Source organism: Protopterus annectens, chromosome 13.part0 (assembly GCF_019279795.1).
Source record: "Protopterus annectens isolate FY-2018-M chromosome 13.part0, PAN1.0, whole genome shotgun sequence".
NCBI lineage: Eukaryota > Metazoa > Chordata > Ceratodontiformes > Protopteridae > Protopterus > Protopterus annectens.
The window spans coordinates 818,879,184-818,905,914 of record NC_056747.1 but is presented as its reverse complement, the minus strand read 5'-3'; the positions used below and the strand labels follow the sequence as shown (position 1 = coordinate 818,905,914).

The following is a 26,731-nucleotide window of genomic DNA, read 5'->3' as shown; positions in this document are numbered from 1 at the left end:
GCTACTGAGAAAGAAATTATATGAAAGTAATTTATAAATTATATAAATTATTTACCTAATATATCTAAACTACTGATCTTTGCATCTAAACATGTTCCCACAGACTTTACTATATTCTCCATAAACAAAACCCCAATACAGTTAGTAAATCAGGCCAAACTGCTTGGAATTACTATTGACAGCAAACTTAGCTTTGGCTTGCATATTAATAACGCAATAAAAAAAGATTCACTTCAAATTAGGCAAACTTTACATTAGACAAATCCATCCGAATAAAACTTTCAAAAAGTCTTCTCCTTCCAGCCTTACTATATGGGTCTCCTACCTTCACCAATCTCCACAAGTCTTTGCAACACAAACTACAGCCCTGTTATTATAAGACTGCAAAATTCACACCAGCCCAACGCAATCACACCCACCATTGCTGGGCCATTAAACAACGAAACTGTCTAGAATTTGGACATAACCTACATAACACACAACGCACCTTTGACCATAAACTCGTTTATAAACCCGAGTGTTGCCTTTCCCTGAAAAATATCATTGAACCTTACGTCCCATCCAAAAATCTACGCTCTAACAACAAACACCTACTTAAAGTATCAAAACCTAGTAAAAGAGCAGGTAGCTGCCTCTATTCCCATTCCATAACTAAGCTGTGGAACACCTTCCCATCATCAGTTACAGAATTAGACAACATAATCTCCGTTAAAATAAAACTAAACCAACATCTCACTGATTTAATTTATTTTACATTTGTTTGCCGGGATAGTCTGAGTGGATACATGTCCATTTCCAGCGGAGGCCCGGGGAGAAAAGCTCCACAAAGACAAACTTACATAGATTACACAGAAGTTAGTAAACAATTATAAAAACAAAGTGATTATATACAATGGGTTAGTAGTGTTCCCTAGTAGGGACTCACAATTGTCATGGATAGACAACTAAAAATAAAAGACATCAGACTGGAAGCAGAGCTTGGTGATGTAGTTACAAGTTAGATAATTGCAGAATATGCTTTTAGTTTATAACTTAATTGGGGTTGGTAAATGGGCATAGCCAATTCACTTTGAGATACTGTTTGAGGTTTTTTTTTAAGAGACGTTTGGAGGATTGTAGGGTTATATAGTTTAGCAAAGAATTCCAGGATTTGCCAGTGAAGTTGGCAAACAAGGATTCACCAGCAGAGTTATTCGCTTTGTGGGTTTGGACCAGTAGTTTATCGGCTGACTGTAGGGATCTTAGATTGCTATATGGCTTAATAATATTTTTAAGTGAGGGGGGTATCCTCAGGGTGGTACAAAATTTTGTGCGCTACTAAGAGTTGATTGAATTGAATTAAGCTGGGCAGTTATAGCCACTCTAGTTGTTTAAGGTTCTGGCAGTGGTGGGTTCTATAGGTGGAGCCAGTGGCGAATCTGGCAATATGATTGTAGCTATGGGACAGCTTACCTAGTTTGGATTTGTTGAGGTTTGACAGTACAGGTGAGGCATATAAGAGAGTAGAGAGAAGGTGTGATCGGGCGATTGCAGTCCTAGCCAGTGGGGTTAAAAATCTCTTGTTTCTATACAGTGATCCAAGCTTCTTATTGATGGTCTGTAAGGTTTTGTTGACCTGTAGGTCAAATTTGAGATTATTGTCTATGATAACCCCTAGCAATTTGGTGTGATTATCTGGGGAAATAGTGGTACCACTGTTAGATGTGACAGAGAATGAAAGTGTGGTGGATCTACTAGTGGGAGAGAAGAGTAGAAGTTTAGTTTTATTGAGGTTCAGAAGTAGGCGTTGATTGGTGAGCCAGTTCTCGATAGTGTTAAATGTATTTTGGGTTAAGATCTGCAAGTTGGATGGGGAGGTGGCTGAGCAGATGAGAGTGGAATCACCTGCGTATTGGATGCAGGTGGCTTTAGGGAATAGCAGTGTGGAGGTTATTGATAAAAATAGAGAAGAGTAGTGGACATAGATTTTAGTGAAAGAATGAGAAGTTCATGGTTGACCATGTCAAAGGCTTTTGACAGGTCAAGAAAGAGGGCAGAGGTTAGCCTATTGTCATTCCTGTTTTGGTTTATGGCAGAAAGGAGGGCTGAGGTGGTGCTGTGGTATGGCCTGAAACCATGCTGGGAGTCGGACAGTACGTTATTCTGTGAAAGGTATTGCATTAGTTGCTTGTGTACACATTTCTCCATTATTTTGGCTAATGGGGAAAGAATGGCAATGGGTCTATAGTTGGATATGTCTGAGGAGCTACCAACTTTATGGAGTGGGATGGCGTGAGATATTTTCCAGAGGGAGGGGATAGCATTTTCGGATAAGGTTCTGTTGATGAGGATAGATATGGGATATGCAATGGCATCTGTAGCTATTTGCAGGTACTTTGCAGGGAGGAGGTCAGCAGCGAGGGTGGTAGGTTTTAGACTTTTTAGAAGTGTTTTGATAAAACTAGTGGACACTGGTTGGAAGCCAAATTCCGAGTGATTATTAGGTAGATTAGGCATGTGGTTTAAGTTAGAGGGGGTTAGTTGATTTGCTAGGGATTGGATTGTTTCAGTGAAAAAGTTACTAAAGGCGGTAGCTATTCTCTCTGGGGAACTATGGGTGTAGTTAGCTGGGGTTGGGGTAGTGGAGTGACCTGGACAAAGTAGTTGATTTAAGCCTGCCCAGAATTTTTGAGGGTTGTTGTGGTGTATTTGTAGGAGATTTTGTTCGAAGCTTTTTTATCCAGTAAAATTGATTTTTTTTGTATCATTCCTGAGTTGACGATATTTTAGATGGTCGTGGGGCTTTGGTTGTTCTCCAGCTGGCCCATGCTCTGTTTCTAGTATTGATTTTTGCTTTGGTATCGTTTGTGAGCCATGGTGCTGTATTTGATCTAGTTTTTATTGTACGTGCTGGATCATGGGAATCAAGGATACTTAGGAATTTAGTGTTACAGTGATCAATGGCCTCCTCTAATGTTAGATTTTTTAGTTTTGACCAGTCAACTGCTTTTAATTCATTTTGGAATATAGCAGCATCAAAGTATTTCCTGTTTCTAAATGCTTTATATTTGGGCTGGTGAGGGTTTCCTGCCTTATGTTTTATGATATAGGTTAGACAATGATCGCTGAGGTCATTAGGGAGAGTACCAGCTGTGTACAGTTGGGGTTGGTTATTAACTAGGATCCAGTCTAGAATACTTTCCTTGTTGGTTGGTTTGTTTATCCTAGTGGGAGAGGTTATGGTCTGTTTAAACCCAAATAAATTTATATGAGTGAGGGGGGGGGCAGAGAAGCAGGGGTGCCAGTCGGTGTTAAAATCACCAAGAACTATGGTTTCTTGGGGATAGGTAGTAGATAACCAGTAAAAGAGATCTTCTAGGGTATTGTTGTTGCCTGGTGGAATGTATGCACAGACAATGTTCAAGTGTTTGTTTTGGTTAATCTGTAGCTTGGTTATGAGGAGTTCCACATTACTGAATTGGGGAGGTTGAATGGTGTCTCTATTAATGGTTAGAGTATTTTTGTAAAGGACTGCTATCCCACCTCCTTTCCTTGTAGCACGGTCTAACTGGTGAATATTGTATCCTGGAGGTAGTATCTCATTGTCAGTAGTACTGGGTTTTAGCCAGGTTTCCGTAAGACACAATGTCTGGGGAGTGGGTTGCTAGGAGGACGTGTAGGTTGGGAATCTTATTGTTAATACTTCTAATATTTAGGTGAAATGCTAGGAGGGAACTAGTGGGAGTATTTATGGGTAGCTTGACTGTGGGGGTTGTGGTAGGGGAGTGGAGGTTATTGGGTGTGGGTGGGCCAGGGTTGGGATGAATGTCTCATTGTGTTATAAAGTTATAATGACAAGATATTCTGAGCTTTAGGAGTCTGTTTATAAGCTTTATATAGTCTTTGTCTTTAGGATTATGCTTTGTGGCTGTACAGGGGTGGTATTTTATAGAGGGTGGTATATTCGGTGTGCAGTGGAAGGCAAAGTGTTTGGTGTTATTTGTGAAGTCGTGGGTGTCTGTCTGACCATTTGGGTAGTGAATACCATGGTCAAGTGTTTGTTCTTAGGCAGTGAGATGGTAAAATAGAAACAGTATAGACATTTGGGTAATAAGTGCTTTTTTGCTTGTTTGCATTTTGATAGGGGGTGAGCCAAATTTGATGGCTGACTGTGCTAACAGTGTGTGGAAGAATGAGAGATAAGGAAATGGGTTAAGGGGGCAGGGTTGCTCAATGATGTGTGAGGTGCTGATTGGTACTTAGCAGGACGAGAGTGGCAAAGTCTGGTTTAAATTTAGCACTAGTGGGGGCGGGTGAGATTTGGGGGCAGGGAGGGGAGCAAAGCGAGCCAAGCACAGTGAGGGAGAGCAGAGCGGGGCTAACACTGACTCTGAGAGTTACCTTGGGCTTTTGGTTTGGTTTGTATGATTGTATGTAAGCAGTGTTGTTGGCTGTACTTTAATTTGTTTTATTCTTTTTTAATTTTACACCAATTTTCAGGCTAATTTTAATTGGATCCTAGGGGTAAACTAGCAAATGTAGTCAATAAGGAGGGAGCGAAATTACTTTACCATAACCCCAGCTGCACATGCAACACATATCCACAGCATTAATCTAGCAAAACTGTTTCACGTAGCAAACATACTTACGTAAATGTTATGCTGTTACACCATATGAGTTATCCCTAATCTTTCGGCACCAAAAAGAATCTGGAGTAAGTCCCTAATCCAAGCTGGTCTGAGGGGACATGCTGGATGGCTTCTTTTTCTAGCAGCTTTTGAATTTCTGAAGCTGCAGAATCCCTCTGCTTGGGTGGAACATCTGGGATTCTTTTGATCTGCGGGGGGGGGGGGGGGGATGGAATGTGATGTCCTCCGGAAATAATTTTTAATACCCAGTGGTCCTGAGTGATGTGTTGCCAGGCTTCTGGATCTAGTGAGATGCGACCCCCGACTGGCTATGGAGAAGCGCAGTCGGGCCTCTCATCAGGAGCGCTGGTAGGAAGGACCACGAAAGGAATCGAGGTCTCCCTGGTTACGCGGGCCTCCTCTGCCTCTAGGGCGACGTCTACCTGAGTTGCCAACCCCTCACCTGCCCCTGGAGGGGGATTCACTTTGTGCATCAGGGAAAAGTCTCTGCGATTTCTTGAACCACATTTTCCCACCATTCTGGCTCTTGGGATAAGGTCTAGAAGGCATGGAAAAACAGATTCACACGGCAGACAGAGTTTTACCCTCTTGCTCGCACCTAGTAAGAGTGTCTTTCACGTTGGTTCTGAACAAGGAGGAATCATCAAAAGGGGCGTTGGTGAATGCAGACTTAAAGGCCTCCGCGAAATTACAAAGGCGCATCCAGGAGTGTCCCCTGAGAGAGACTCCGGAACTCGCTGCCCTACTAGCTCCTTTAGCTGCGTAAGAGATCAGCCTCATGGAGGACTTAGCTATAGAATTTAAGGTAGATATCTGAACATTGACCTGAGCCACTGCGTCAGATACGTTACCTTGCAGAGTATCTCCAAGCTCTTTCAGGAGATCTCTTCGGAGCCTTGTAAAATGTGATAAGTAATTCAGCGACCGCAGAGTAAAGACCACCGAAGAAAACATACGCTTCCCATACTGGTCCATGGTCCTAGACTCCTTGTTAGGGGGATGGATGGTAGATGAAGTCTCAGCCAGTTCCTTCTTGGTGGCAGCTGCCACCACCATGGCATCTACTGGGACACCTTTCGTAAGAAAATCTTTGTCTGCAGGAGCGGACAGAAATTTGTTGGGTCTCCTGGGGACTGGTTCCACAGTGTCAGGGGTTTCCCACACCTTACGACAAACCAGATCCAGGAGTTTGAAGGGTGCAGAGACCCAGAAGGCGGAAGGCTGAGCCCCAAAGGCCTTCAGGAACACTGACTCCTCTTCAGAGGGGGGTTTTGCGGGCCAGTCGCCTCTCTGTTTCAAGACCTCTAGGATATCAGAAAAGGAGATATCCTCAGAGGACGACTTGGGGGACCCCTCTGATTCCTCGAGGTCAGTGTCTAATGTGAGAGACTCTTCCTGGGAGTCAAAGTTCTTCCTCTTGCACGTTTTTTCTGGGGGGCTCCTCAGGCACAAACTCTGGTGAGCCCTCAGAAAATGGGGGACCACTCATGGGTGTCTCCTGAGGCCTTGGGTCTCTGCTGTCCAAAGATAGAGGGCGCTCAGAGATGGTTACCGGGGCTGGAGGGGGAAGAGTGTCAGAACTGTATGATGCAGCTGAGGATCTGGCCAGCACACTCCGCATGACCTCGAAAGCTGGTCCCCCCCCGGCTCCGAAGATCGACTAACCGTGGAATCTCTCGGAGCAGAGGGGACAAGGTCAGAAGCAAGAGTCTGGCTCACTCAAGCCGAAGCACCGAGTGGAAGGCTGGGAGCCGAAGAGCGTCCTGAGGCCTCCCCTTCTGGTCTGATCGAGGAACCAGGAGTCCTGGACACCGTGGACGGAGCCGATGGGGTGGGAGCTGAGATCGCAGCCAACAAGCCAGGATGGGCCATCGAAGCTGACCTAGAAGCATCATACGGTGTCGACCGCTCTGGCTCTGAAGGCTGGGATTTTCTCGGAGGAGGATCTATCGATGATGGATGTGTGACTGGCTCTGGAGCCGATTGGGCTGGAGCCAAAAGCAATTTAGCCAGCACCAGTGATTGGAGCAGTCTCTGCACCACTCTATCCAAATCTACATCAGGGAGTGTCCTGGAGGACCTAGAGGACAAGGTGGGAGATCTAGACCTCCTCTTAGAAGCAGACCTGCGAGGAGGAGAGACTGGTCTAAGAATTGGAGACTGGCTCTGAGCTAGCATCTCCGTTACCGGCTCCGAAAAACTCGGAGCCAATGTAGGACCTGTAGCTTCAGAAACTTCCTTCGGCACTGAAGACAGTGGAGCCGAGGATGCCACAGTAGATTTGGTAACTTTCTCTGGAGGCTCTGATAGAACAGACGGAGCCGGAGAACGTTTCTTTGCTTTAGATGTTTTGGCAGGAGAGGACTTAGCACTAGAAGACCTCTCTAAATCTTCCTCAAAGGAGGGTTTCAGTAGACCCGTCAGTATCAGCTTGTTCTTCCGTTCTTGAAGAACACAAGGGCTGAACGCATGACAAAAGGCACAAGATTGCTAAAGGTGTATAGCCCCCAAACAATAAACACATACTGAGGGCCCATCGGTAGTAGACATCTTGTACCCACATTTACTACACTTCTTGAAGCCCAAAGGCTTATGTCCTTTAGTATCTTTAGACATAGTAGGCAGGATACTAAATACGACACCACAGACTAACCAGCAAAAAGCGCGGTAGCAATAACTAAAACTACAGACAACACACCAGGACCTCTAATTCAAACGGTCCTGAAGGACAAACAACACTAAGGAGGACTAGGTCCTCTAACTTTAACGGTCTTAGCCCGGAGGGGATAGATACCTAAGCACAAGACAAACACAGAAGGGAAACAGACAACCAAGGGAGGACTAGGTCCACTAACTGAAACGGGCCTAACCCGTAGGGAGATAGCTGACGGGATACCAGTAAAGTAGATCAAGAAACAAAAGGAGCACAAAAACTGCTTAACAACCACAACATACACGCAGATGCAGCTATGAAAATAGCTTTTGGAGCAAAAAATGAGTCAATTAAGACACAAAAGTAATACTCAGCCACAGCCAAGAGCGAGACCACGTTTGAGCTTTGCGAGCAGCAAACGAGATCTGGGGAAAGGGAGCAGTGCAGTATGGGATACCTCTTAGCCCAGCCAATTGAAAGACTTCTAGCTAGAGTATGGCCGAGTCGGAGCCGAGGTTCGGCTCCAAGCCCAAGAGTAAGAATGTAAGCGAGATTGGGCTATATAACATCCATTTTTTTCCCCATTTCTAGGAGATCACTTGACAAAAAAATAAAATTCTCAAGCCATGATCAACATTTTTCCAAGACATACCATCAAGCCTTCAAAATGCTCATAACTACTGAATTCTCAGTGTTTTCCAAAGAAGTCACAAACAAAAGTGATCAACACCAGAAATGCTCAAGATCAACAAAGTATTCCTCAAATGAAAAATGTGCACACTTGAGATCTTTTTCCACAGTGATTATTTTCTGTGCACCCTGTAGAATGCTTCTATATCCCATGACCTCAAAACTGTGACAAATAAAAAGGATGAAGTAGTATAAATAGTCGTATAATACACAGCTTTTGCATATACCTCCACTCATATGGTATGGCAATGCAAAACACCTCAAACGTCACAGTTTATCACACACAATGATTTTGCAAACTGAATCATCCGGTTTGCCAGTATTAAGGTCAGCATCCTGATCAACTGTGTGGTCTACACAGCCACCTAATGGCCATTCACAGTAACAATGCTTATATAAAACCAATCACTTAAGATATCCTCCATCTGAAGAAAATATCTAACTTAATTACCACATAACTATTATATCTACACCATAATCTCAAACTTGAAAAATGAAAAAGTACAGTTTTGTACCTACCATAAATGTAGATGTTCGAAGATCCACATTGCTGCAGTCCTGACACTTGGGTAGTCCGCTGTCCCAGTCGGCCCGAATACCAAAGTATAAGGCTGACATCGGTCAAGGCGCATTATTCTGACGTCAGGACGTCAGGGTACAAATGCGCATGACCGACGTCATTTCCTCAGTCTTTTCTTGCCCCAGATGTCAGAAGACCCTAAAAAGATAAGGCCAAACCAAAAAACAACAACACACCAAACACCCCTGTACCAAATATATATACAAAGTCGGAAAAGTACAATGCCACCCACACAACCACCCCTAAACACAGAGGGGAAGGAGGGAGGGTAAATTGGACTGCAGCAATGTGGATCTTCGAACATCTACATTTATGGTAGGTACAAAACTGTACTATGTTCTTCATCTCACATTGCTGCAGTCCTGACACTTGGGTAGAATCCCAAAGCAGAGGTAAGGGAGTATGGCAAATCACAAAGAAGCAGGAGCTGACAACATGCCCTGTAAAATAGCAGTGGCAAAACCAGCCCTAGATTTAGAGTAGAGAGGAAGGTGGTAATGCTTAGAGAAGGTATGCACTGAACTCCAAGTAGCTGCCTCCAAAATATCCTTAGTTGCCACCCCTTAGAAATGCTGTTGAAGTGGCAGTAGCCCTAGTGGAATGAGGCCTAATCCCAGCTGGAATCTCCTTGCCATGATGGGAGTAACAGAAAGTAATGCAAAACCCAATCCACTTAGAAATAGTTTGTTTTGACACAGGCTTACCCTGAGAACTCAAAGCAAAAGAAACAAACAACTGCTGAGACTGCCTAAAATCCTTAGTCCTGCTTAAATAATAACGTAATTGCCTGTGTACATCTAAAGTGTGCAAAATCTTTCCCCCTTATTTTGGGGATTTGCATAAAAGGTAGGCAAATGAATAGTTTGGTTTAAAGCCACACTAGAAACCACTTTAGGCATACAGGAAGGATTAGTACGTTGAGATCCCCTATCCTTATGCAATATCATGTATGGCTCACCCGCCATAAGGGCCTGCAATTCAGACACCCTTCTTGCAGAGGTAATGGCTAACAAAAAGGCAGTCTTCCATGACAAATATTTCAATTCAGCAGTAGCTGCAGGCTCAAAAGGTTGTAGAGTGAGTTTCTCCAACACAAAATTGAGGTCCCAAGCAGGAGTAGGAGCTCTACGTGGGGTCTTATATTCTTTGCCCCTCTAAGAAATTGCTTGAACAAAGGATGAGAAAACAATGGTGGGTCACAATCATAGTGAGCTGAAACTGCTGCAGCATGAATCTTAATGGAAGAGAAAGACAAACCTTTGTCCAATAACTCAGTAAGATATTGAAGAGCCACACTCAAATTTGGCTCAGAAACATCCAAATCCTTTGCTGCACACCAAAATAAAAATCTCTTCCATTTTCCTCGTACACTTTCCTTGTACTAGGTCTTCTGGCTTCCATAATCACATTCAAAACTTGTTGAGGAAGCTGAGACCTGCTATGGTTCAAAACAGAATATGCCAGGCTGTTAGATGAAGAGAGTGAAGCTTGACATTGAGTAGATGCCCGTCCTTCTGAGACAATAGGTGTGGAATCAAAGGTAAGGGCCATGGAGGCTTCCTTACCAGACTCCTCAGCAATGGGTACCAGTGCTGCCGAGGCCAATCTGGAGCTATTAAAATCATCCTTGGCTTGTCTTGTCTGACCTTTAGGAGTACCTTTGGGAGAAGAGGCAGAGGTGGAAAGGCATACACATGAAGATTTTTCCAACTGAAAGAAAGAGCATCCACTTTCCAGGCTGTGTGATGAAACCTTTTCGTGCAAAACTTTGGCAGCTGGTGGTTTAGTGGAGAAGCGAACAGATCTATGTCTGGAGTTCCCCATGACACTGTCAATGTCTGAAATACATGAAGATCCAGTTTCCACTCGTGGGGATCCATGATTTGCCTGCTTAACACATCTGCTAAGGAGTTCTGTGCTCCTGGCAGAAACCTTGCTTGAAGATTCAGTTGCAAGCTTAACGCAGTCTCCCACAAAATCATTGCTTGCCTGCATAGAGGATAAGAATGTGTTCCCCCTTGTTTGTTGATGTACCACATGACAGTTGTGTCGTCTGTTAGAATCAACACCTGCCCTGGAAGAAGTAAATCCTTGAAAGCCAGTAATGCAAACTGGACTGCTAACAACTCCTTCATGTTGATATGTAGATGCTGCAGTCTGGCAGGCCACTTGTCTTGTATCCACTTTCCATTCAGATGAGCTCCCCAAGCTGTGTCTGAGGCATCTGTCGTAAGAATCTGACTGGCCTCTGGCCGGGTCACAGAGAGTCCCTTGTTTAGGTGACATTCCTGAGCCCACCACAAAAATTCCTTTTGAATGCAAGGTATTATTTGAATGACAGTGTCCAAATCCTGGCAGTGCTGTGTCCATACATTTTTGAGATACCACTGTAGCTTCCTCATATGCAGTTTGGCATTGGGAAGTACCAGAATACAAGATGCCATGAACCCTAAGGCTTGAAGGACTGTCCTTGCAGTCAGCCCGGACTGATGAGATAGTTGATGGAAGTAAAGAGAAAGATTCTTTTGTTTGTCCGGGGTTAAAAAGGCCATCTAGGTTGCTGTATTCAGTCTCACACCCAGAAAGCACATGTCTTGAGAGGGTACTAGACTGGACTTTATTTCGTTCACAGAATACCCTAGGCATCTTAGCACTGCTATCACATATTCCAAATGCTGAAGAAGCACGTCCCTTCCTTGAGCCAGAAACAGGCAATCGTCCAAATAAGGATAGATTTGTATTCCTTTTAGCCTGAAGAAAGCTATCACTGGAGCCAGAACCTTTGTGAATACTCTGGGCGCAGTAGATAAGCCAAAGGGCAATGCAGAGAACTGATAATGAGAATTCCCAGCTCGAAACGCAGATACTTCCTGCAAATTAGTCTGATAGGAACATGAAGGTAAGCTTCCTTGAGATCCAAAGTTACCATCCAGTGATCTTTGCCCAGCAGAGGTAAAAGCTGTTGTAACGTCAACATTTTGAACTTGGGAATGTCCAGATAAGTGTTGAGGATAGACAGATCCAAAATTGGTCTCCACGTGTTCCCCTTTTTGGTACTAGGAACAGGCGAGAATAAAATCCTAGGCCCCTTTCTGGCACAGGAACCGGCTGAATGGCCCCTATTTGGAGCAACAGAGAAATTTGCTTGTGAGCCTCTTTCCTTTGTTGAGGAGGAATGTCTGGCATGCCTTTGAAAGGAGGCAAGGTATGGAAATAAAACCTGTAACCGTGGTGAATGATATCCAATACCCATCTGTCTTGGGTAATTAAACTCCAGTTTTCTTTGAAAAGTGCCAACCTTCCTCCCAAAGGTGCTGCCAGACGAGAAGATTCTGGCAGCTGAAAAGGCAGGTCATTGGGTCTGTTTACGAAAGGACTGACCCCTGCCCTCACCAGAAGACTGAGCAGGTGAACTCCCTGTTCTAGGCCTAAAAGAACCTTGAGCTCTGCCCCTACCACGTCTAGACCTACCTCTAGACTGGGAATCATAAGCAGGATATGTCCACCCCTTGGTAGGCCAATTTCTACTAAACTTCGGAGGCTGAACCTGCAAAAAATCTTTAACAGTCTGCATAGACTTAGCCTTGTCTTCCATTTTCTTTAGAACTGCTTCCACAGGCAAACCAAACAACACATCAGATTGTAAAGGAGCATCTAAAATCCTTGTCTTCACATGCTCAGCTAAATTCTGATCCCTCAACCAGGCGTGCCTGCGAAGAACCGAACCAGTGGCAGCCACCCTCGAAGAGGCCTGCACAGCATCAAAACCACATTGCAAAGAATGCTTACCCACCTGTTCAGAAACATGAACTAAATCCTGCAACTCTTTACACTCAATACCTTCCGCCAAAGCATCTACCTTAGACTTCAATTGTGAAAGGAGATAATTTTGGTATTTCAACATGTGAAACTGGCAATTCAAAGCTCTCATGGCCAAAGTGGAAGAAGTATACACTTTCTTTCCCCATCTATCCAAAGCCCTTGCCTCTTTATCTGGAGGAACAGGATTTTTAACAACAGAAGCCTTAACACCTTTAGGCCCCTGTGAAACAGTTTCTGGGTCTGCCCTAGGACTCTTAAGATACTTATGAGCTTCAGGCACCCTATAATATCTATCCGGTTTAACTGGAGCAGGAGGCAAAGAATCAGGGTTCAGAGAAGCCTCTGCAAAAACATCCTCCACCACATCTAGAACAGGAGGTATAGCTAAAGGCCTATGCTGGGGTAGAAACAAAAATTCCCTAAGCCTTTTCCTGGAATCAGAGAAATCCTGACCTTCCCATTTAAAATGCTCCCTCATGGAATGAAGAGTCTCTGAAAATGAAAAATCCTCAGGAGGAGAAGCAGAAGGAGTAGAATCATCTACATCAGAATCAGAGTAAGGGGAATACTCCTGCAAGTCTTCAGCCGAAGACTCAGAAGCATCCGAACACTGCTCAAAACTCCCAAGCTCAGGTTCCACCCTAGGCCTCTTATCAGGAGGGGGCATAGAACCTCTAATCAGTGTAATCAAATCTTCTGCCATCTTAAGCATATGCTTCTTAGGTACAGACCCTGAAGAACTAGGGGTAACACCTGAAACAAAACCTGGCCTGCCCCTGGGAGAAGCCTTGGAAACAGCAGGGGAGGGCCTAACCACCTTAGGAAGTGAGGGAAGAACAGCTACCTGAGAAGCCCCTTCCGCCTGGCCTACCTCCTGAGAAGTTACATCTTGCAGTAATAAAGTCTCTCCCTGGGATTCCAAAGAAATTTCTGGCTGAACCTCTGGCTCCACCGAGCCCTCTAAAGAACCGACGTCCGGTACGGACGGTTCTTCCAGCCTAGGCTTTGCTGTTTTGTCCTTGCGCTTTTTTGTCGGAGCATCCGACGGCATTTTATAATTACACCGCTTCCCAAAACTAACCTGGCACAATCTAATCTTCTCTTAATAGTGCGTTTGTTAAATCTAGCACAAGAGCGACAGCCAACAACGTCGTGCTCAGGCCCTAAGCAAGGTATACACAAGGTATGGTAATCCCTATGAGGTATCTGTTTCCCACAAGAAATACAGTTATTCACTTTTTCTGACATCCGGTAAAATACTGAGGCAAGAAAAAACCAAAATATTCCCCAACGGGGTACTTAGCCAACTTGGATTCGGTCTGAAACTCCAACTTCGGAAAATCTCAGAACGCCAACCTGCACTTGCAAAACTGCTTCTGCATCGGACCATGCGGCAAAAAAGACTGAGGAAATGACGTCGGTCATGCGCATTTGTACCCTGACGTCCTGACGTCAGAATAATGCGCCTTGACCGACGTCAGCCTTATACTTTGGTATTCGGGCCGACTGGGACAGCGGACTACCCAAGTGTCAGGACTGCAGCAATGTGAGATGAAGAACATCTATATAACTCTGCACTCAAGACTTCAAAGAAGAGAGTGAGATAAATTTATATGACCCCTTGATAACAGATGCCTTCTTATAAAAAGAAGAATATCTATGCGTTACTCCACTAATGCCAACGCAAGATGTTACATAACATATTGTACAATGCAAAGTTGACTGACCTACAATGGCATTACTTTCACTGGTAATCTTTTTACTACTACTGAGGAAGTACAGTTGTGTAAAGTCTTACCATTACAGTAAATGTCCTTTTCTTTACTGTTGCAGTATTCTTCACCTTAGGGATTTCCTGCAAAGGATAGCCCAATGTCTGGCCAGTCTACCACAGCCTTTAGATCGAGTACACACCACACGTCATATGTATGCTCCTCGTTCAGGACAGAGGGCATAAAGGTGATATATGAACGCAGTTACCCAGAAATGAACTGCCCCAGAAGAAAACAGTCTCCATAAAACAAAGGCCATGAACATCCAGAAGGAGAAAATGCAGACAGAAAAGGTAGACCCTCAGCCAGGAGGGAAACCAAACAAAATACAAAACAGGGAGAGTAGGGAGGGTGCGAATAATGCAACAGTGAAGAGAAGGACATTTACTGTTATGGTAAGATAACTGTATTATGTACTTCTATATCACTGTTGCAGTACTTTTTTACCTTAAGAAGAGTGCAAAAGTTCAACAGGAGGATTGGGAGGTGGAAGGCTGGGAAGAGCCCTCAACAAATCCATGCAGAATATCTCTAGCAAAACCTGCTCTGGCCCTAGAAACAATATCCAATTTACAATGCTTATTAAAGGTATGCTCAGAAGACCAAGTAGCAGCTCCAAGGAAGGAACTGGTGTCCAACCCCTTGAAGAAAGCACAAGAAGTGGCAACAGCCCTAATGGAGTGAGATCTAACTGAAGAAGACAGACACCTGCCATGAAAAGAATAACAAAAGAAATGGCCTTAGAAATCGAGGAGGACATGGTTTACTAAGAAACAATGAGATGAAATGAAACAAAACACTGGTCAGGTTTATGAATGTCCTTAGCTTTATCCAAATAACATTTTAGCTGTCTACACAAATCCAAGGTATAAAGGATCTTCACTACTAAACTGAGAAGGAAAAAAGGAAGGGCATTGCCTGATTCAAACACAGCTCATTAACAACCTTGGGCGCAGAAGAAGGATTAGTGCGATGGGACATCATGTCCTTGTGAAAAACTAAAAATGGAGGGATGACCATAAGGGCCTGAAGCTCAGAAACCCTCCAAGCAGAAGTAAAAGCAAGCGATAAGACAGTCTTTCCAGGTACAAAGTTGCAGAGAAGCTGAACCTGCAGGCTGAAAAGAAGCCTGTGTCAATTTATCTAAAAAAAATTAAGGTCCCAAGGAGGAGGAATAGGCCTTCTTGGGGACCTGAAATGCAGGATGCCTTTAAGAAACTGATTTCAAAGCAAAACGTCACAGGAAGAGTCAAGGGCAGACAGGCATAAATAGCTGACAGATGGGGATTTACAGAAGAATAAGCCAAGGTAGGCTGGAGCAACTCACACAAACAAGACAGAACCAGTGGTACCCCCAATGAATAAGGGTCCTGGTTATGAGCATGGCACCAGACAGTAAATCACTTCCATTTGGGCAAATAAGACTTTCTGGTTGCATGCTTTCTTGTCTCCTGTAAAACCGTGAGCACATCTTCAGAAAATAAATGCCTAAAAGGGATCAAAATCCTATCACCCACAGTATCAGCTGAAGGGTGGACAAGTGAGGATGGATGAGTGACCACTTGTCCTGTGTCAGATAATCCATCCAGTGAGGTAACTATTGGTGTTTGTCCCTGGCGAGATGCAAAGAGGGGGAACAAGTGCCATCTTAGCCAAAAGGGAACATTTTTGGTGAGTCCCAATGAATCTTCTCCAGGACTCTTGCAAGTAGAGGAAGGTGAGGGAAGGCATAAAGAAACAACCCCTTCCAAGGAAAAGAAAGGGTGTCCGTCTTCCATGCCAGATGGCACGGCACTCTGGAACAGAAAAGAGAGAGGTGCTTGTTCAGAGGGAAGGCAAAAAGATCTACTTGTGGAATACCCCATCGATGGACTATGTCGAGAAACATGTCTCCATTCGTGAGCTTGACGTTTTGACCTGCGCAGAGAGTCTACTACTTGACTGCACTCTGAAGGAATATATATTGCCTGAAGACTAAACTGATAACTGAGAGACAGATCTCAGGCCTAAAGAGTCAGCCTGCAGAGAAGTAAGACTTTGTGCCCTCTGCTTGTTGACATACCACACTACTGTGGCATTGTCCGGGTAAACCTTCAGAGGGCGTGGAGCGAGCAAGGGCTGAAAAGGAAAAATCAGAGCTCTCATCTCTCTGATGTTTACATGATCTAACATCTGATGGTGGGCCCAGTGACCTTAAACTTTCAGGTGACCACAGGAAGCAACCCCACCCAACGTCTGAAGCATCAGTGAGCAGTTCTTTAGAAGGAATCAGTGGCTGAAAGGGCAAGCCTGGATTGAGGGAAAATTGCTGAATCCACCACTCAAATTACCACATTAGACAAGGAAGGAGAGGCATACTGAAATCTAGAGGGTGGCAAAGCCAAAGATGAACTGAGCTGAGGTACCATTGAAGCTTCCGCATGTGCAGTCTGGCAAGAGGAAGGATTGGGACAGAAGAGGCCATGACTCCCAGGGCGCGATGCTCTCTGGCTGGAATAGCAGGTAGAGGAAGTAGAGACAGAAAGAAAGCTGTCAAGAACAGAACTTTTGGAGGTGGAAGAGAAACCAACATTAGCACTGTCAGAATCCTGCAACCCAGATACACATGATCCTGACAAGGAGTCAAGACAGACTTGAAAATTGATAGTGAACCCCAGACCTTGGAGAAGAGATATGGTGAACTCCAGATCTTGTAACAGGCAATTTGGAGAAAGCTCCTGAAGCATCAGATTGTCTGGATAAGGAAAATCTGAATGCCTTAGAGACTGCAAAAGGCAATCCCAGGAGCTAGGCATTTTGTGAACACCATTGGGGCAGTAAAGAGACAAAAGTGCAAAGCAGAGAACTGAAAATGAGAGGAAGAAACAGAGATGCATAAAAACTTCCTGAAAAATGAGTGAACAGTAATAAGAAGATAAGCATCCCTCAGATCCAAGAACACCCGAAAAGCCTGGGGTAGTACCACAGCAAAAAGGGTTTGAAGAGTAAGCAATTGAAAAGAAGGAACCTTGAGAAAGCTGGTAAGCAAAGAGAGATCCAGGATAGGCCTCCAAATGCCCTCCTTTCAATGGAACAGGCACATCCTGGAGTAAAATCCCTTTCTTTCTTGTGAAAAGAGGACAAGGTGAATACTTCCCTGGTCCACCAGGGACCCAAGGACGTCTGAGAAATGAGGAAGTTGTCCCAGAGAAGACTGGGTAATCCATGAAAAAGGAGGAAGAAACATTCACACCATTAAGTAACCCTGACTGATGAAAGATAGAACCCAAGAAACCAAGGTAACAAGATGCTGATTTGGAAGACGGAGAAGTGAAGAGGCAAGTGAAACTGACCAAAGGGAAGGGGGACAAGATGTCAAAGAGAAGCAGGCTTGTCAGATAAAGGAGGCTTTAAAGCCACAGGAGACTGAGAAGACTTAGTAGGAGGAGCTTGCCTAGCCCCCCTTCTGCCTTAAGTGGCCTGACGAGGATGCCTGTGTACAAAAGCAGACCTAGTAGGACAGTATCCTGCAAAGCTTTACCTTTTTCCTGGAGAGACAAACATATTGGCAGCAGCAGTTCCAAAGAGATTTTTATTATCCAAAGAAGCATCAGCAACTTGCCCTTAATGTCTTCAGGTAAAGACAGTAGGTGAAGCCAAGAATAACACCTCATGACACACAGCAGCATCACAGCTACACTTGATAGAGTGACAAGCCACCTGACACGTAGAACCAGAAATACTAAGAGCAGAAGATTTTGTTTCAGAATCAGGGAGGTCAGAATGTCTTCTAAATAAAGTGAAATATTACCTGTTACCCCTTTGGAAGAACTAACTGTAGCCTCCAAACAAGCTTCATGCCTCGTGAATGGATAACATCATCAGTCAACCCTCTGCAAAAAGTTGGGCCATCTACAGACTCTAAGTCTCACCAGTCTCGTATGCAAATCCATGGAAAGAATTACCATGGAAATGATCACTAACAAAGGAAACCTCCTAACAATGCAACCAACCCAATTTGGTTTCATCAAGGGCAGGTCATGCCTATTCAACCTGATGGACTTCTTTGAGAAGGTCACCAAAGCAATGGATGAGGGCAAAACCATTCACACTGTTTATCTTGACCTGGCCATGGCATTTGACACAATATCCCACACCAGCATTGTTGACAAAGTCAAGAGGTTAGGTTTAAACACTTATGTCACCCGGTGGATAGCCAGATGAATCAAAGACAGGACCCAAAGACGCAGTCACAAGCACAGTCCCTTAAGGATTGGTCCTAGGACTGCTATTTTTTGGCATTTATTTACCTGAAGTAAAGGGCTTCTAGCTGACTAAATCTTAACTTGGCTGCAAATTAGGAGCAGTTATAGAATCCTCCATCAACACTAATGTTTCACTGCAAGTGTTGACACAGACAAATAATTTGTGTCAGAGCCATGGACTAAAACTAAATTACCAGAAATACATAACAGTATCCTTCGGGAAGTCATCCACCCCTGATACTTATCATATTGACAGCACACCCCAAGAGTTGGCCTAGTAATCAGGGACTTGGGGAAACACACAAACAGTAATCTAGCCTTTGACCATCACATGTCTATAGTAGTGAGGAAATCATTCTATGTTGTGAAACAGAGGTATGGCATCTAGGTCCAAGGAGGTCACTGTTCCACTGTATTCAGCATACATCATACCTACCATAGAGTACAATGCGCCCTTTGGTATGTACGTAACCCAACACATCCAATAACTGGAACATCCACAGAGGTTCCTTACTAAACGAACACAGATTTTAAGCAACATGCCCTATAGATACCACTTCAAAGCCCTACCCCTGTGTATTCCGTCTCCTACAGGCTGTTGAGGGGTGACTTATTCCTGGCATACAAGGCACTGTCAAACCCCACCTTGGAAGAACTCCTGCATATTCACAAAATAAACAGCACCAGAATTATCCATTTAAAGACATAAACCTTGCCCGTGATATAAACAGGACCTGCTGGTGAGGCACGTATGTATACCAGAGACTACTGCTTCTCTGGAATAGGCTTCCCATCCATGTGAAGCAGAGTTCATCCATAATTCAATTCAAGTGCAAATTGGACAGCTGGATGGGGAACAGGAAATTTGTCCCAGGTTTGGCACCTATGTCTCTAATGGACACAGGCAGCATGTAAATGGTTCATCTCCCAGGCCCCTGCTTGTAAATGTTTAATCATGTGTAATAGCAATGATCACTTATCACTTATTCAGTACTGGTAATATAGATTATGTTAATGTCTGATGTATAGTTAGTGACAAGTAATCATCCTGTGAGAAAAAAACACTAGGGGTGAGTTAAAAAAAAAAGAAGTTATGTACTCACCATAACGTTCCATCTGTGTTGTCCATTTTCATTCTTTCTCAACTTAGGGGTTCAGATTCGATCCCTCAGATCTGACTTGGCTGTTGCTAAAGCTCATGGATACCAAAAACTCTCAAGCTTCTCCCTTACCCACAATGCAACCATCCCAAGTACCTCAGATCTTGTTTGCAGACTTTTGCAGAAAGAAATATTAGCCATCATGCAGTGAAAAGACTATCTAGAGCTCAATATCAGGAAAGTGACGTTCCCTAACCACTCTCTCTTCCAGTAGTTTCCAAAGAATGGGGGTTGAAGGGTGGGAAGTTGAGGAAGAATTGAAATGGACAACATAGATGGAATGTTATGGTGAGTACATAACTTCTTTATCAGATGCTGTCCATTTTCATTTTGTCCTCAAGCTGTGGGACAGAGTCTCCAGCTACCTAAAATCCAGGGTGGACTTGAGGAAGCATAATCCTGAACACCACTGAACCAAATGATTCTCCACCTCTGGAGACCAAATCCATTTTGTAATGAGTAATAAAGGTATGGGGAGAGTAGCCTAAGTTGCTGCTGCACAAATGTCATCCATGGATGCTCTAAACTGGAAAACTGAAGAAACTGCCATGGATTTAGTTGAATGAGTTTGTAATGGTTTTGATAAGGGAATGCCCAATTTTTTATAAATAAAAGAAATACAATCAGTTAGCCACCTGGCTAAAGTTATCTTGGCAATTGGATTCCCCAACTTTATTACTGAAAACGGAATAATAATTGGTCAGTTTTCCTGATGTTTTTCATTCTATGTAGATAAATACTTAATTGTCTGTGAACATCCAGTATATGTATTCGTCATTGTTAGTAAATTTAGGAAAGAACACTGGCAAACGAATGGACTGACTGATATTAGAGTCTAATACCACCTTAGGGAGAAAGCATGCATTAGACAAGGCTTGAATCTCAAAAATTCATCTGGCAGAAGTAATGGCAACTAGAAATATTGTTTTCCACGAGAGATATTTAAGGTCACACCAAGCTGCTAGTTCAAAGGGAGGATAGATAAGTGCTTTCAGTACCAGATTTAGATCTCATGGTGGAGTAGGGTCTTTAATGGAAGGCCTTAAAAGAAGAGTGCCTCGTAAAAAAGATTTGCAGAGCTTATGAGAGGCAATGGAAAAAACATCAAATCCAATGTGAAAAATTCGATATTGCTGCTAATTGGACCTTAACTGTCAAAGAACTAGCTCCTTCTTTAAAAAGTAGGGCCAAAAAATTCAAGGATGTTATATATAGGAGCTTTTTTAATGTGCCCAGTACACAAACCTCCTTTTACTGGAGTAGAGCTTACATGTAAAAGGTTTATGGGAAGTTGAAGTGTGTGTTGGACAGGAAAGGTTGTGGAGGGATTAGGGCAAAGTAGCAGCTACATTTGTTGTTTAGGAGAGACACACAAAGACTGCAGCAAGGCTGGCCCCACTTGTGGAAAATCATTTCAGTCACGTTCTCGCTGAGAAACTACTTGTGAGGTAGAAGAATGCACCTGCTCAGCTTGTCTATCAAGCTGGACTTCCCCCAGAATATGCTTTGCTCCAAGAAAGCAGTTGGATAAGATTGCCCATTGCCACACCCTGAGCACTTCTCAACACAAGGGGTAAGATCTGGACCCTCCTTGTTTACTGATGTACCAAACTACTGATATACTGTCCACTTCAATTGCAATTGTCCCTGATGGGTGAGCATCTTGAAAGGCCTGCAGTACTAAAAGCACTGCTCTCATCTCTAGAACAATGATACGCAAGTTGGCCTCTTCAGGGGACCAAGTGCCTTGGACTGTCTTGCCAAGATAATGCCCACCAAACTGGGAAGCATCCATGGTCACTATGGCCTTGGGCTGAGGAGGAATGAATGGATGGCCTTATAGAACCTGATCCGACTGATCCTACTACCTCAGATCTCCCTTGCATCTGTGGGTGATTCATATTGGAGTTAAGGGTCTATATTAGATCAGCGAACACAAACAAGCGACTGCTGATTGATCGACCTTATTTTAGCGAAAGTGAAAAATATCAAAGCAGCAGAAACTCTAATTTTTTCCTAGGGAAAGAATTTGGTTGTCCGTTTCTGTTGCTTCGGTAATTTCAGTGCTGTGGTGGAAAGTTACGGGTCGGATTCAGGTAAGTGTGCGATTGTGTGGATTGAGTGTTAGGGTGGTTTAGGTGAGTTAGGGTTAGGGCTCGGGTTAGGTATGTGTGCGATTGTGTGGACATGAGGGTTAGGGCGGATTTAGGTGAGTTAGGGTTACGGAGTGGGTGAGGTGAGTGTGCGATAGTGACGGACCTTAGGGTTAGGGTTAAGATAAGTGGATAGTTAGTGGTGTGTGCATAGTTTAGTGTAGGGTTAGGTGTCAGATTTTAGGTGTATGTGTGTGTGGATTTCTGTTTGTTTGGTGTGCTTGTGTTGTGTGTATGTGCTTTGGATCAGCAATTTTTTTCCCTATGAAAAAAATCGCTGATCTGACAGTTCGAGATTGTAAGCTTTCGCTTACATAAGATTGATCAATCAGCGTTCGCTTTTTTAAGCATTTGCTTATATAATATAGACCCGGAGTTAACAGGGGTTGGTAGAGTATTGACCATTGTGTTGCTAATGTCCACTGTAAAATCCTCATGTAAAATGTGGCTAACAGTTCATGAGTTATAGCCGCTGCCACTGAACCCAGAGCTTTAAGAGCCAAATGGGCTGAAATCCTGGTACTGCAGATTATTTTTCTGACTTGTGATCTTATTATCTGAACTCTGAGGGAGGTAGTGAAGCTATGCTCTTATTAATTCTAAACCTTGAATTGGCTCTAATTGAGATTTTTGTAGTTTATGGTTATCCCCGAAGAGAGCATGTCTGGAGAACCTGGTCTTTTGCCCTTGACAGTTAATGCCTGGTCGGGGAGGAAATGAGCCAGTCATCTAGATATGGAAAGATCTGGAATCCCTGCAGTCTCAAGTGAGCTGCAACTACTGATATGAACTTGGTAAACACCTTGGGGGATGTGGTGACACCAAAGGGCAGAACTCTGAACTAGTAGTGACTGGCTCCCAGCCAGAAGCCTAAGTACCTTCTGGATTGTCTGTTCATCTTTATGCGATAGTACACATCCTGAAAGTCTATCGACCACATCCAGTCGTCCTTACCCAAAAAGGGGAGAACGGACTGAACCATAACCATCTGGAACTTGGGAGTGTCAAACTGACTTGTTTAGGTTGCTGAGATCCAGAATTTGTCGCCAGTCCCATTTTCTCTGGCACTAAAAAGAACCTCAAGTATGTTACGGATTCTATCTGGTCTAGCGGGACCTCTTGAATGACCCTTTTTTCTAGTAGGTTTTGTACCTGAATTGCTACTTGTTCCCTCTGAGTAGGTGGAACACCGGGGATTTTTCTTGAAGTTGGAGGAAGAAGGAAAAATGGTATTATATAATTTCTAGAAGTGATCATCCACACCCAAGTATCTGTTATTCCTAGCCAGGCTCTCAAGTGCAGAGAAAAGTCGACCCCCGATTGCCTCCAGAAGAGAGCAACGAAGGCTTCCTTTCACGAACACTGGAAGGGTCTGCCAAAGAAAGAATCTCTGGACTCTTGGTTTCATGGGCCACATCCATTGTGAGTCGGCATCTACCAATGGTGTTCCCGCCTCTACCCCTGGGGGAACTACCTCCATGTGTGTCCTGAAAAGGTTCCTGGGACTTTTTGAACCACATTTTTCCACTACCTCATTGATTCCTGGGAAAGGATCTTTGAGGGGGTGTAAAAGCATTCACCCATGGCAGATAGGGTCTTTCCATCCTTTTCACACCTGGTTAATGTGTCTTTTACCTTAGGGCCAAAGACGTGCTGTCAAAAGAAGAATTGACAAATGAAGACTTGAAGGGATCCACAAAATCACATTAGGGCATCAAGACGTGCCTCCTTATGGAAGCACCTGAACCCACTGCCTTTGAGGTTCCTTCGGCTGCATGCAAAATCAGCCTCATGGAAGAACTGGAAATTGACTGCAGTGTAGCCAACTGAAAGTCACAGATGCTTGTACTTCTTCAGAAACGGATCTTCAGTGTGTCAAAAAACTCCTTTATGATGTCTCTCTGTAACCTGGTTAAATGTGTCAGATAGTTCAGTGACCTCAATACGAAGGTTGCTGAAGCATTGACACGCTTCCCAAAGCTGTCCATCAAACAACACTCCTTGTTGGGGGATGGACAGTGGAACTCTCCTCGGCAAGTTCCTTCTTAGTGGCCACCTCCATGACCATGGCTCAAGGAATACAGACTCCTCGGATGAACGGTTGCTGGCCTTCCAGTTACCTCTCTGTTTCAGGATTACAAGGATGTCACCGAATGAGACATCATCAGGAGGTGACCATGAGGACCCTTCACCTTCATCAAAGTCTGTATCTTCTGTGATAGATTCCTCTGGGGAATCCAAGTCCGTCCTCTTGCACGTCTTCTTCTTAGGGATCTCCTCAGTGGGATGCTCTGGGGAGGTATCAGAAGTTGTTGGAACACCCTGTTGGGAAGCCTGGGGTTTTGGTACTAGCTGTCCCTGTAGAAAACAGAGGTGAGACTCCAAGCGCAGAGATGGTAAGGTTGCGGACTGAGGATCCAAGGGGGTGGGAACCATCTGTGTTGCCGAGGCAGACCAGGTTCTCTCCATAAACTCAAAGGCAGACCTCTCAGAGATGGATAGGATCCTGGGTCTGAAAAGGCAAGCTTTTGGACCGTAGTCCTTCCCTGGTCCGAGGAGAACCCCCTGAGGTAGAGGTCAGAGTCAAACTAACCCATGCAGAGGCCCCGAAGTGCAGAGAGGTCTTGGAAAACTTTGGAGCTGACTCGGAACTGGACAGCTTGGACCCAAGGACTCTTGAGCCCATGTAAGGAGTCAGAGGAGGAACTGGTAAGAGAGAGGTAGTGGAAGATTGGACCTCCTGACCCAAAGGGGTAGAAGCCGAAGGAACATCTGTCAGGCTCTGTGCTGAGAAAATTCTTCTTACTAATCTCTCCACATCTTCTTCCATAAGACTCATAGAAGAGGCATGTGGACATTACAGATGGAAACTTGGGTCTTTCCAAAATGAATGAAGGGACCCTGGTGGGGACAGGGTCCACGGAAGGGGAATATCTGGTCTTTGGTATGGAAATTAAGCTTGAAGAAGTACATGGATTGGATAATTTCTTTTTATGTTTCAGATCTGAGGTTGAGGTTGGATCCAATAATTCTTTTCTTTTCTTGTTTGAGATCTGAGGATAAAGTCTGATCTGACATTTTTCTTTTCTTATGATCTGACGGAGGAGTCGGATCCAATAGAGGTCTTTTCCTAGACTGATCCGATGTCCTTGAGGAGGAAGTGGAATAGCTCAGAGATGGCAATTTGGATTTCTTTGATTTCACTGGTGAAGCTCCAGACAAAGCTTCTTCGAACGAGGAATGAAGCAATCCTTTAAGAATGAGTTTATCTTTCCTTTCCGTAATAGCTCTGAGATTACAACCATGGCATGTGGCACACTCTTCTTGCAAGTGCAGGGGCCCTAAACAATATACACAAAGTGTGTGCATCTGAAAAACAAATTTAGTGCCCACGCGGGAGGCATTTTTGAACCCACAGGCCTTTCTCCTTGTCAGCCATAACATCAAAATTAGATAGATAGTGCACCAGAAGTTAGCCAGACGTAAAGAAGTGATAACTTTTTTTTTTTTTTTTTTTTTTTGAACAGAGAAAAAAAACTTTTTTTTAAGAACAGAAAAAAAATCAGCTATGAAATCTTTGCACAGTGGCAGTGCCATAGCCAATGAGGTTTATCAGAGGCGTGATTACTGCTAACTGAAAACTAAACATCAGCTATGGAAAAACAAAGGTAACGAAATACCAGCAAAGGCAGTTTAAAGCTAAACAATTGCAGCAAAGGAAGAGAATATAAATAATAGCATTCAGGAGTACGGGATGTACGAGACAAAAAGAGAAAAGGAAGATTAATTTAGAAGAAGCTTTAATAAAAGGAGCAATAGTCAAGGGAGAGTAGATAGACCTAAAAATTAAACAAATTTAGTTAAGTAAATATTAATTTTGATAAAGAAGGTATCACTTAACTCGAGAGATGCAGTAACCACGTCTTTCGCTCAAAGTGGTAAACAAGATCTGAAGTACTTTGGGTGGTTGCATTGTGAGTAAAGGAGAAGCTCGAAAGTCTTTGGTTGCCACAATCTTTAACAACAGCTGAGTCGGATCCAAGGGATCGGATATGAACCCATAACTTGAGGGCAGAATGAAACCTGACGTCATTAGATCCGGCATTAACAACAAGTAATTACTTCTATAAACTTCAGTTTCCCAAGCAGATGAGCCAAGTGTTTTGCTACCGAGTAAATCAGCTATGCTGCCATGACTAACCTGCCCAACATCTGCACCCACATTATGAGATTACAATCAAGGTTTAAGGTTTGACTGTCAAGATTACAGCATACTTTCTTTTCAGGAAGCCTAAATGCCATAACCCCATACTGATAGCTTCAACTCCCATGTCCACATACACATCTCCAGAATATAGACAAGTTGCTATATCAGTTTAAAGCTTGTGGAAGCACAGACTCTGGTCAGAGTGCAGAAGCATATCAGTAAAGTGGTATGTGCTTCAAGAGGATTTGAGACTGCACCCTACAAATGACCTTTTTGGCTATTTTACTATTAAGCTATTGAAGCAACTCAGCAATGGTTTTGAAGCTTCATCCGTCCCTTGTACATATTTAAGTAAAAAAAAAACAAAAAAAAAACAAGACAGGAGAAAAAGCTACTATACATTTACATTTATCTACATCACAGCATAATATTTACTTAGTCACTTAGTTTATTGGGGTTAGATAATGATAGAAAAGCTATAATGGTAACTTGAAGGGTCAGGGTTCAAGTCTTAGCTGAGGTACATACGTCTTAAGTGGCGTATTCCTAGACTTTGATGATGGCCTGTGCTTAAAAGCTTCTAACTGATACAGCAGTTTATTTACATACAGATTCATAGGTTTAAAGGTGAGTATTAGGCTAGCTACCTTTTTGCAGGCTATTTTAAGCCTAGCCACTTTCCTTTTTTGTGCTTGAAATAACCTATCCCATTTGATTATAGAATGGCCTCACCAATCCCATGCTTGATAATTACATATTACCTCTATTGAGAATAACTGGGATCATACCATAAATAAATTAAGGGGATCCATGCATGGGATA

The 26,731-nt window shown here is 43.6% G+C and overlaps 1 protein-coding gene and 1 pseudogene across 3 annotated transcripts in view; one reads left to right on the top strand and one right to left on the bottom strand.

Moving 5' to 3' along the window:
* The window catches only part of BRIP1 (BRCA1 interacting helicase 1), a 2,367,390-nt gene that overhangs the window by 965,692 nt on the left and 1,374,967 nt on the right, over positions 1 to 26,731 (bottom strand). The window lies entirely within an intron of this gene.
* On the top strand, positions 25,276 to 25,359 carry LOC122788472 (annotated as a pseudogene).